This window comes from Arachis ipaensis, chromosome B3, assembly GCF_059453495.1.
Source record: "Arachis ipaensis isolate K30076 ecotype BB chromosome B3, ASM5945349v1, whole genome shotgun sequence".
Classification (NCBI taxonomy): Eukaryota; Viridiplantae; Streptophyta; class Magnoliopsida; order Fabales; family Fabaceae; genus Arachis; species Arachis ipaensis.
This window is the reverse complement of record NC_142438.1, coordinates 112,176,022-112,186,677: the sequence shown is the minus strand read 5'-3', so window position 1 is coordinate 112,186,677 and position 10,656 is coordinate 112,176,022. Positions and strand designations below refer to the sequence as shown.

General features: G+C 39.4%; 1 non-coding gene across 1 annotated transcript; it reads left to right on the top strand.

The window, feature by feature from the left end:
- Positions 1–1,518: 1,518 nt before the first annotated feature.
- LOC148572064 (small nucleolar RNA R71) lies at positions 1,519–1,626 on the top strand. The gene has a single exon (XR_015908609.1). It is a non-coding gene; the product is annotated as a small nucleolar RNA R71 (small nucleolar RNA).
- Positions 1,627–10,656: the final 9,030 nt, after the last annotated feature.

Sequence of the window (10,656 nt, the reverse complement as noted above, 5' to 3'; positions counted from 1 at the left end):
TCCCAACAAGCGCTTCTTTAATGTCAATAGCTTGACAGTGAGCTCTCATGGAGCCTCACAGATAATCAGAGCAGGGTTGGGGCCTCTCAACACCAAACTTAGAGTTTGAATGTGGGGGTTTTGTTTGACTCTGTATTGAAAGAAGCTTTTCATGCTTCCTCTCTATGGTTACAGAAGGAGAACCTTGAGTCTTGAATACAAGGTAGTCATCTTTCAACTGAAGGACCAACTCTCCTCTGTCAACATCAATCACAGCTTTTGCTATGGTTAGGAAGGGTCTGCCAAGGATGATGGATTCATCCTCATCCTTTCCAGTGTCTAGGATTATGAAATCAGCAGGGATGTAAAGGCCTTCAACCTTTACTAGCACGTCCTCTACTAGTCCATAAGCCTGTTTCATTGATTTGTCTGCCATCTCTAGTGAGATTCTTGCAGCTTGTACCTCAAAGATTCCCAGTTTTTCCATTACAGAGAGTGGCATGAGGTTTATCCCTGACCCCAGGTCACACAGAGGCTTCTCAAAGGTCATGGTACCTATGGTACAAGGTATGAAGAATTTTCCGGGATCCGGTTTCTTCTGAGGTAATGTCTGCCTCATTAATGCATTCAGTTCATTGGTGAACAAGGAGGGTTCATCCTCCCAAGTCTCAGTACCAAATAACTTGGCATTCAGCTTCATGATTGCTCCTAGATATTTAGCAACTTGCTCTTCAGTGATGTCTTCATCCTCTTCAAAGGAAGAATATTCATTAGAGCTCATGAATGGCAGAAGGAAGTTCAATGGAATCTCTATGGTCTCTGTATGAGCCTCAGATTCCTTTGGTTCCTCAAAGGAAAACTCCTTTCTGTCCAGAGGACGTCCCTTGAGGCTTTTCTCACTGGGACTCACGTCCTCCTCACTCTCTCCAGGTTTGGCCATGTTGATCATGGTTATGGCCTTGCACTCTCTCTTGGGGTTTTCTTCTGTATTGCTTGGGAGAGTACTGGGAGGAGTTTCAGAAATCTTCTTACTCAGCTGACCCACATGTGCCTCCAAATTTCTGATGGAAGACCTTGTTTTCATTCATGAAACTTAGTGTGGTCTTGGATAGATTAGAGATTATGGTTGCCGGGCCAGAATGGCTCTGTTCAGAATTCTCTGTCTGTTGCTGAGAAGGTGATGGAAAAGGTTTGCTATTGCTAAACCTATTTCTTCCACCATTATTATTAGTAAAGCCCTGATTAGGCTTCTGTTGATCCTTCCATGAGAAATTTGGATGATTTCTCCATGAAGGATTGTAGGTGTTTCCATAGGGTTCTCCCATGTAATTCACAGGATTCTTTCTTCTGAGGCGTCCCATTGTTTACAGGATTCCTCTCAGAGGTGTACATGAACTGGTTATTTGCAACCATTTCAATGAGTTTCTGAGCTTTTGCAGGGGTTTTCAGATGAAGAGATCCTCCTGCAGAATGGTCCAATGACATTTTTGACAACTCAGACAGACCATCATAGAATATACTTATGATGCTCCATTTTGGAAGCATGTCAGTAGGACACCTTTTGATCAGTTGCTTGTATCTTTCCCAAGCTTCATAGAGGGATTCTCCTTCCTTCTGTCTGAAGGTTTGGATTTCCACTCTAAGCTTGCTCATCTTTTGAGGTGAAAAGAATTTGGCTAGAAAAGCACTGACCAGCTTATCCCAACAGTTTAGGCTATCCTTAGGTTGTGAATCCAACCATGTTCTAGCTCTGTCTCTTACAGCAAAAGGAAAAGCATAAGCCTGTAGACCTCGGAATCAACTCCATTGGTCTTGACAGTGTCACAGATTTGCAAGAATTCAGCTAAAAACTGATGAGGATCTTCCATTGGAAGTCCATGAAACTTGCAATTCTGCTGCATTAGAGAAACCAATTGAGGCTTAGCTCAAAATTGTTTGCTCCAATTGCAAGAATTGGGATGCTTCTTCCATAGAAGTCAGAAGAGGGTGTAATGAAGTCACCAAGCATCTTCCTTGTATTGTTGGCATTGTTATTGGGTTCGGCCATGTCTCCCTCTTTTTCGAAAATTTCTGTCAGGTTCTCTCAAGAGAGTTGTGCTTTAGCTTCCCTTAGCTTCCTCTTCAGAGTCCTTTCAGGTTCAGGATTAGTTTCAACAAGAATATTCTTATCCTTGTTCCTGTTCATATGAAAAAGAAGAGAACAGAAAAGAAAATATGGAATCCTCTATGTCACAGTATAGAGATTCCTTTATGTGAGTAGAAGAAGAGAAGAATAGAAGAAGGAGAAGAGAAAAATTTGAATTTAAATTACAATAAAAGTAAAAATATTTTTGTTTTTATTTTAATTATTAGTTAGAATTTGAAAATTAAAAAGAGAAATAAAATTAAATTAAAATTTAAAACAATTGGTTAATTAAAAAGAATTTTGAAAAAAAAAGTGAGGAGTTTTCGAAAATTAGAGAGAGAAAATTAGTTAGGTAGTTTTGAAAAAGATAAGAAATAGCAAAACAAACAAAAAGTCAAGTGGTTAATTGAAAAGGATTTGAAAATCAATTTTGAAAAGATAAGAAGTTAGAAAAGATTTTGAAATTGATTTTGAAAAAGATATGATTGAAATTTATTTTGAAGAAGATTTGAAAAAGAAATTTAAAAAGATTTGATTTTGAAAATTAAAGTTGATTACTTGACTAACAAGAAACTAAAAGATATGATTCTAAAATTAAAGATTGAACCTTTCTTAATAGGCAAGTAACAAACTTAAAATTTTTGAATCAATCACATTAATTATTAGTAAAGATTTTGAAATTATGAAATGAAATTAAGAAAAAGATTTTGAAAATCATTTTTAAAATTTTCAAAAATCATAAAAGAAAAATGACAAAGATTTGATTTTTAAATTTTTTTTGAAAAGATAGGATTTTTAAATTGAAAATTTAACTTGACTCATAAGAAACAATTAAATTTTAAAAAGTTTTGAAAAAGTCAACTCAAATTTTTGAAAATTTATGAGAGAATAAGGGAAAGATATTCTTTTGAATTTTTAATGAAGAAAGAGAAAAAAAAGATATCTGGTGCACGAAATTACAATCACACTTTTGCAACTCCGCACAACTAACCAGCAAGTGCACTGGGTCGTCCAAGTAATACCTTACGTGAGTAAGGGTCGATCCCACGGAGATTGTCGGCTTGAAGTAAGCTATGGTTATCTTGTAACTCTTAGTCAGGATATCAATAATTCTCAGATTTAATTGTAAAAAGTAAAAGAACATGAAATAAATACTTGTTATGCAGTAATGAAGAACAGGTTGAGGCTTTGGAGATGCTTTGTCTTCTGAATCTCTGCTTTCCTACTATCTTCTTCTTCATGCACGCAAGGCTCCTTCCATGGCAAGCTCTATGTTGGGCATTACCGTTGTCAATGGCTACTTCCCGTCCTTTCAGTGAAAACGTTCCAAATGCGCTGTCACCGCACGGCTAATCATCTGTCGGTTCTCGATCATGCTGGAATAGGATCCATTGATCCTTTTGCGTCTGTCACACGCCCAACAATCGCGAGTTTGAAGCTCGTCACAGCCATCCCTTCCCAGATCCTACTCAGAATACCACAGACAAGGTTTAGATATTCCGGATCTCAGGAATGGCCGCCAATAATTCTAGCCTATACCACGAAGGTTCCAATCTTAGATTAGAAACCCAAGAGATACACATTCAAGCTTGATTGCATGTAGAACGGAGGTGGTTGTCAGGCACGCGTTCATAGGTGAGAATGATGATGATTGTCACGGATCATCACCTTCATCAGGTTGGAGTGCGAATGAATATCTTAGAATAGAAGCAAGCGTGATAGAATGGAAAACAGTAGTAATTGCATTAATTCATGAAGAACAGCAGAGCTCCTCACCCCCAAAAATGGGGTTTAGAGACTCATGCCATAGAGAACACAACAAGAAATGTGTAAAGTGTCATGAGGTACAAGATGAATCACTGAAAGTAGTATTTATAGTAAACTAGTGACCTAGGGTTACAAAAAATGAGTAAGCTAGGGTGTTTATCGTAAAATTCCACTCCTGGGGCCCACTTGGTGTGTGCTTGGGCTGAGCATTGAAGCTTTCATGTGTAGAGACATTTCCTAGAGTTAAACGCCAGTTTTTATGCCAGTTTGGCGTTTAACTCCAGCTTTTGTGCCAGTTCTGGAGTTAAACACCAGAATTCTTGAGCTGACTTGGAACGCCTGTTTAGGCCATCAAATCTCGGTCAAAGTATGGACTATTATATATTGCTGGAAAGCCCAGGATATCTACTTCCCAACGCACTTGAGAGCGTGCTAATTGGGCTTCTGTAGCTCCAGAAAATCCACTTTGAGTGTAGGGAGGTCAGAATCCAACAGCATCTACAATCCTTTTTCAGCCTCTGAATCAGATTTTTGCACAGGTCCCTCAATTTCAGCCAGAAAATACCTGAAATCACAGAAAAACACATAAACTCATAGTAAAGCCCACAAAAGTGATTTTTATTTAAAAACTAATAAAAACATAATAAAAACTAACTAAAGTATACTAAAAACATACTAAAAACAATGCCAAAAAGCGTATGAATTATCCGCTCATCACAACACCAAACTTAAATTGTTGCTTGTTCCCAAGCAACTAAAAATCAAATAGGATAAAAAGAAGAGAATATACAATGAATTCCAAAAACATCTATGAAGATCAGTATTAATTAGATGAGCGAGGCTTTTAGCTTTTTGCCTCTGAACAGTTTTGGCATCTCACTTTATCCTTTGAAGTTCAGAATGATTGGCTTCTATAGGAACTCAGAATCCAGATAGTGTTATTGATTCTCCTAGTTAAGTATGTTGATTCTTGGACACAGTTACTTTATGAGTCTTGGCCGTGACCCTAAGCACTTTATTTTCCAGTATTACCACCGGATACATAAATGCCACAGACACATAACTGGGTGAACCTTTTTAGATTGTGACTCAGCTTTGCTAAAGTCCCCAATTAGAGGTGTCCAGAGCTCTTAAGCACACTCTTTTTTTGCTTTGGACTACGACTTTAACCGCTCAGTCTCAAGTTTTAACTTGACACCTTCACGCCACAAGCACATGGTTAGGGACAGCTTGGTTTAGCCGCTTAGGCCAGGATTTTATTTCTTTAGGCCCTCCTATCCACTGATGCTCAAAGCCTTGGATCCTTTTTATCACCCTTGCCTTTTGGTTTAAAGGGGTATTGGCTTTTTCTGCTTGCTTTTCTCTCTTTTTTTTTCGCATATTTTTTTTTATGCAAGCTTTCTATTCACTGCTTTTTCTTGCTTCAAGAATCAATTTTATGATTTTTCAGATCATCAAATAACATTTCTCCTTTTTCTTTCATTCTTTCAAGAGCCAACAATTTTAACATTCATAAACAATCAAATTCAAAAATATGCACTGTTCAAGCATTCATTCAGAGAACAAGAGTATTGCCATCACATCAAAATAATTAAACTATTTTAAAATTCGAAATTCATGTACTTCTTTTTCTTTTTCAGTTAAAAACACTTTTTATTTAAGAAAGGTGATGGATTCATAGGACATTCATAGCTTTAAGACATAAACTCTAATTTTATTGATTATGGAATAAAAATAAGGCTCAAAGATAAATAGAAGAGCAGACCCATAATAATAGAAGACAGAAAATTAAAAGCAGAAAATGAAATGACTCTTAAAATTGACTCTTAATAATAAAGGTTATCATAGAGTTAGGACTCAACAACCTTGATTTTGAGAAGTTGATGCTCCCTCTTTTTGTGGGGTGCTTGGTCCTTCAAGGGAGAGCTTCTGGCGCTTCAGCTCATGTAGCTCACGCCCCTGCTTCTCCTGTTCCTTCAGCAGCTTGCAGAGCATGCAGTTTTGATTCTGCTGTTCTTCCTTAAGTTGTTCCATAGCTTCCTGCAGCTTGGTAACAGATGCTTCTAAGCGGGTCCAGTAGTCAATTTCAGGAATTTCTGGGAGGAACTCCTGCGCCCTCTTTTTGATGGAGTTGTCTTGCACTTGTCCTTCCATTGACTTCTTGGTGATTGGGTGTTCAATTGGGATGAATTCATCTACTCCCATCCTCACCCCAGCATCTTTACATAGCAGAGAAATTAAGCTTGGGTAGGCCAGTTTGGCTTCAGTGGAATTCTTATTTGCAATTGTGTAAATCTCACAAGAAATCAGATGATGAATCTCCACTTCTTTTCCAAGCATAATATAATGAATCATCACTGCTCTTTTGACAGTGACCTCAGAGCGGTTGCTAGTAGGAAATATAGAACGCCCAATAAAGTCCAGCCAGCCTCTTGCAACTGGTTTGAGATCTCCTCTCTTGAGTTGGTTTGGGACACCTTTGGAATTGGTTATCCACTTAGTTCCAAGGAGGCATATGTCCTCTAGAACTTGATCCAACCCCTTATCTACTCTCACCATTCTCCTATTAAAAGATTCAAAATCATTTTGTAGTTGAGGTAGTTTGAAGACCTCTCTTATTTTGTCCAGATGAAAGTAAATAATTCTTCCTCTGACCATGGTTCTGTAGGTATGAAAGGCGGTTCCAGTCATTCTCTGATTATCTGTCAGCCACAGATTTGAGTAGAATTCCTGAACCATGTTTCTTCCAACCTTTGTCTCAGGATTGGCTAGAATTTCCCATCCTCTGTTTCGAATTTGCTCTTGAATCTCCGGATATTCATCTTCTTTCAGATTGAATTTAACTTCTGGGATCACTGACCTCAGACCCATTATTTTGTAGTAATGGTCTGCATGTTCCTTGGTTAGGAACCTCTCTTGATTCCAAAGACTCTTTGGAGTATTCTCTTTCTTGCCTCTTGATTTGGTTTGTTTTCCCTTAGGTGCCATGATCTTGATGAGTCTTAGCTCAGTGATCACGGAAAAGCACACCAAACTTAGAGGTTTGCTTGCCCTCAAGCAAAAGAAAGGAAAGGGAGGAGAGAAAAGAAGAGGTAAATTCGAATGGTGTAGAGGAGGGGATGGCCGAAACTATATTTATAGGAGGAGGGGATGGCTTTCGAAAAATTTGAGAGAGATATGAAAAGATATGGAAAGAATTTGAGAAGATATTTGAGTTTTTGAAGAAGATTTGGAAAGGATTTGAAAGAATTTTGAGAAATAATTTAGAAAATTATTGAATGATGAGAATTGAGGGTGAGTGATGAAAGTTTGAAACATGTTTATGCAGAAAATTATGAGTCAAAACATGAAAATTTGAAAAAAATTGAAGTTGGAAACAAAATCTCCTCCCCCTGCCTTTCTGGCGTTAAACGCCCAGAATGGATACCATTCTGGCGTTTAACGCCCAGTTGTTGGCCATTATGGGTGTTTAACGCCCAGCCAGGTACTCTGGCTGGCGTTAAACACCAGAAACTCCTTTATCACTGGGCATTTTGCTGAACGCCCAGGATACTGCAAATCTGGCATTAAACGCCCAGAATGGTACCCATTCTGGTGTTTAACGCCCAAAATGGTACCTTTACTGGCGTTAAACGCCCAGAATGATACCCATTCTGGCGTTTAATGCCCAAAATGCCCCTTTCTGGCGTTTTCTTGCCAGCAAGCTCCTTTTCTCTGCTTTTTGTACTGAATCCTTCTGTAACTCTGTGAATTCCTTCAATTTTGATGCTTAGCCTTTAATGAAAATGTATATCAAACCTCTACAAGTATTAATTAAAATAAATAACTTGCTAATGGCTGGGTTGCCGCCCAGCAAGCGCTTCTTTATTGTCTTTAGCTGGACCTTTACTGAGCTTCATTCAAGCCTCAGTTTTGAGCATTCTTGCTCAAAATTGCTTTCAAGATAATATTTGATTCTCTATCCATTGACAATGAACTTTTTGTCAGAATCAATATCTTGAAACTCAACATATCCATATGGTGACACTCCTATAATCACATATGGTCCCCTCCACCGGGATTTTAATTTCCCAGGGAATAATCTGAGCCTAGAGTTGAATAGTAGAACTTTTTGTCCTGGCTCAAAGACTCTGGATGACAATTTCTTGTCATGCCACTTTTTTGCTTTTTCCTTATAAATTTTTGCATTTTCAAAAGCATTGAGTCTGAACTCTTCCAGCTCATTTAGCTGGAGCAATCTTTTCTCACCAGCTAACTTAGCATCCATGTTTAGGAATCTGGTTGCCCAGTAGGCTTTATGTTCTAGTTCCACGGGCAGATGACAAGCCTTGCCATACACAAGCTGGTATGGAGAGGCTCCTATAGGAGTCTTGAATGCTGTTCTGTATGCCCACAGAGCATCATCCAAGCTCCTTGCCCAATCCTTTCTACGGGCAATTATAGTCCGTTCTAGGATTCTCTTTAGTTCTCTATTAGAGACTTCAGCCTGCCCATTTGTCTATGGATGATACGGAGTTGCTACTTTGTGGCTAATTCCATATCGAACCATAGCAGAGTAAAGCTGTTTATTGCAGAAATGGGTTCCCCCATCACTGATTAGTACTCTGGGAACACCAAATCTGCTGAAAATATGTTTCTGGAGGAACTTCAGCACAGTCTTAGTATCATTAGTGGGTGTGGCAATTGCTTCCACCCATTTAGATACGTAGTCTACTGCCACTAGAATGTAAGTGTTTGAGTATGATGGTGGAAAAGGACCCATGAAGTCTATACCCCATACATCAAACAACTCAATCTCTAAGATTCCTTGTTGAGGCATGGCATAACCATGAGGCAAGTTACCAGCTCTTTGGCAACTGTCACAGTTACGCACAAACTCTCGGGCATCTCTATAGAGAGTAGGCCAATAGAAGCCACATTGGAGGATTTTAGTGGCTGTTCGCTCACTTCCAAAATATCCTCCATACTGTGATCCATGACAATGCCACAGGATCTTCTATGCCTCCTCTCTAGGGATGCATCTGCGGATCATTCCGTCAGCGCATCTCTTAAAGAGATATGGTTCATCCCATAAGTAGTAGCTTTGTATCAGAAATTAGTTTTTTCTTTTGCATCCTGCTGTACTCCTGGGGTATGAACCTCACAGCTTTATAATTTGCAATGTCTGCAAACCATGGTGCCTCTTGAATGGCAAAGAGTTGCTCATCCAGAAAGATTTCAGAGATCTCAGTGGAAGGGAGGGACGCCCTAGCCACTGGTTCTAACCGGGACAGGTGATCAGCTACTTGGTTCTCTGTCCCTTTTCTGTCTCTTATTTCTATATCAAACTCTTGCAGAAGCAACACCCATCTTATGAGCCTGGGTTTTGAATCCTGCTTTGTGAGTAGATATTTAAGAGCAGCATGGTCAGTGTACACAATCACTTTTGATCCTACTAAATAGGATCTAAACTTGTCAATGGCATAAACTACTGCAAGCAGCTCTTTTTCTGTGGTTGTGTAATTCTTCTGTGCGTCATTTAGAACACGACTGGCATAGTAAATGACGTGCAGAAGCTTGTTATGCCTTTGTCCCAATACTGCACCAATGGCATGGTCACTGGCATCACACATTAATTCGAATGGTAATGTCCAGTCAGGTACAGAGATGACTGGTGCTGTAACCAGCTTGGCTTTCAGGGTTTCAAACACTTGCAGACACTCTGTGTCAAACACAAATGGCGTGTCAGCAGCTAGCAGGTTGCTCAGAGGTTTTGCAATTTTTGAAAAGTCCTTTATGAACCTCCTATAGAATCCTGCATGCCCCAGAAAGCTTCTGATTGCCTTTACATTGGCAGGTGACGGTAATTTTTTAATTACCTCTACCTTGGCTTGATCTACCTCTATTCCCTTGCTTGAAATTTTGTGCCCAAGGACAATTCCTTCAGTCACCATAAAGTGACATTTTTCCCAGTTTAAGACCAGGTTAGTTTCTTGGCACCTTTTCAGGACAAGTGCTAGATGATCAAGACAGGAGCTGAATGAGTCTCCAAATATTGAGAAGTCATCCATGAAGACTTCCAAGAATTTCTCTACCATATCAGAGAAAATAGAGAGCATGCACCTCTGAAAGGTTGCAAGTGCATTGCAGAGACCAAAAGGCATTCTTCTGTAAGCAAATACTCCAGATGGACATGTGAATGCTATTTTCTCTTGGTCTTGAGGATCCACTGCAATTTGGTTGTAGCCTGAATAGCCATCCAAAAAGCAGTAGTATTCATGACCTGCTAGTCTTTCTAGCATTTGGTCTATGAATGGTAAAGGAAAATGATCCTTTCTGGTGGCTGTATTGAGCCTTTTGTAATCAATACACATACGCCATCCTGTGACTGTTCTTGTGGGAACCAGTTCATTCTTTTCATTATGGACCACTGTCATGCCTCCCTTCTTGGGGACAACTTGGACAGGGCTCACCCATGGGCTATCAGAAATAGGATAAATAATCCCAGCCTCTAGTAACTTAGTGACCTCTTTCTGCACCACTTCCTTCATGGCTGGATTTAGCCACCTCTGTGGTTGAACCACTAGCTTAGCATCATCCTCTAATAGGATCTTATGCATACATCTTGCTGGGCTAATGCCCTTAAGGTCGCTTATGGACCACCCAAGAGCTGTCTTGTATGTCCTTAGCACTTGAATTAGTGCTTTCTCTTCCTGTGGATTTAAAGCAGAGCTTATGATCACTGAAAAAGTGTCACCCTCTCCCAAAAATGCATATTTCAGGGATGGTGGTAGTGGTTTGAGCTC